Here is a 1803-nt window from a genome sequence, read left to right on the forward strand (position 1 = left end):
GGTTCTTTCTTCACCCTCTGGGAGCATTTCCCGAAGAAGCGGGAGCTCGGCTGCGGACCCACTGCAGTTCTGCCCGGGGTCCTTTCTGGGAATCTGTATCTTGGCCCCTGGATATTGAAAAGGATCTAATTAAGTGTCGGTGCTGAAAACGTTTAAACCTGTAGAGAACTCTTTGTAAGAGTTTATCTGAACCAAACTGACAACATGTGCCAGGGAGCAAGATCTAAAATGCTCTGGAGAGTAACTGTGCAGTTTCTTTTATGCATTTGAAATGAAAGAAGGAACTAAAGGAACATTCCACGAGGGCGGGAGGAAACGAGGCCAGGATTGAATCACAGACTAGTTAGATTATGTGCTCTCACATTTTAGAAGGGGTCTGAAGGGTGGTAGGGTATTGAAAGGGTTTGAAAGGAGGCGTTTCAAAGGTGTGTTAACCTAGATGCACAGAAACAATTGACGGGGCTTGTTTAAGGCAAAGATAAGCCTTTTTCTAAAGAAATTACATGCCTGGGTCACGACTACCCACCACGACCTGCCCAGTTAGAAATTTATGATCAGATTACCCTGTGAGGTTACTTACCATAGAACCCTTTTCTCTTTCACACATGGAAAAGAGCAAGTATATCCACAGTTGGCAGTGGTTTGCTGTACACATAAAAACAAGAACAACCCCATCGTAAAGAATCACTTTCTTTCGTGGAGGCTTGCCAAGTCCCATCCTATGCCCAGTTCCTGCTCTGGGCTGGACAGCAGCTGCTGCCTGGGCCCTGCTGAAGGTGGCAGGCCTGGAATGGCACAGATTGAGCTGTGATGAACCAGTGGAGAAGGGCCTGGGGTTTCTATTTCGTCACTTTCTTCTCCAGTCCATTTTGTGTCATGGGAAAGACAAGGCCTGTGGCAAAAATTGCAGGAGATGAAAATCCATTCAGAAAGGAGCCCATAGGGTGTGTGTGTGCGTGTGTGTGTGTGTGTGTGTGTGTGAGAGATATGTGTTTAGATGTGCCTGTGGGGTGATGCTTGTAATGCTGGTAGTGTTAAAGAAAAATATTCAACTGAGTAAACTTGAAGATCTAATTGGTTTTATTAAATGATTCATGAATCAGACAGCATCCCATCTGGCAACTAGAAGGGTCTCCGGTGAGTTGTACAAAATAGGTTTTTATGTGCAAAAGAGGGTGGGGCTAAGAAGTTAAAGATTGGATTAATTCAAGCAAGAGCACCTCCCCTTACAGAAGGCAGGGCAATTTTTCGAGGAAACGACCTCACAAGTGTTGATCAAGAAATTCCAGACTTGTCTGAATTCCACTCTTGGGAGAGGCTAAAACTGCAAATTAGGTTAGTTATTAAATTTTGGTTTGGTGACTGGTATAGCAAAAGTGACTCCATTTTGTCCCAGAGTTTCTTTTTGAAACAGTTGCTTTTATTTTAAGGCACTAGAACATAGCAAAAAATTTTCTCTGCTCCCATTCTCACACGCTTACACACCCATGAACGCTCACTTTCATATTCAGTCCTTACAAAGGAAACTGTTCTGTCAGTCCAGTTGTCCATCCAGTGGGACCTTCCGGTGCCTCTAATTCATTATCTTCCTTTCCTTAAGACCTGAGAGAAAAGGTTCTGATATACCTCCGGGAGCATGAGAGGATTCAGAGCCTGCAGCAGCTTCCGCCTCTCCCACGTCTGCCTCCACAGTGGCCTCCCAGGAGCCATGAAAGAGAAGACGAGGCTGTCAGGAGAAGCTAAGAGCTGGAGGCAGGGTTATGCTGGGGTCAGGCTAGGAAGGCTGAATGGCTGATGCTCTAC

The sequence above is a fragment of the Saccopteryx bilineata genome, chromosome 1 (assembly GCF_036850765.1).
Source record: "Saccopteryx bilineata isolate mSacBil1 chromosome 1, mSacBil1_pri_phased_curated, whole genome shotgun sequence".
NCBI classification, from domain to species: domain Eukaryota; kingdom Metazoa; phylum Chordata; class Mammalia; order Chiroptera; family Emballonuridae; genus Saccopteryx; species Saccopteryx bilineata.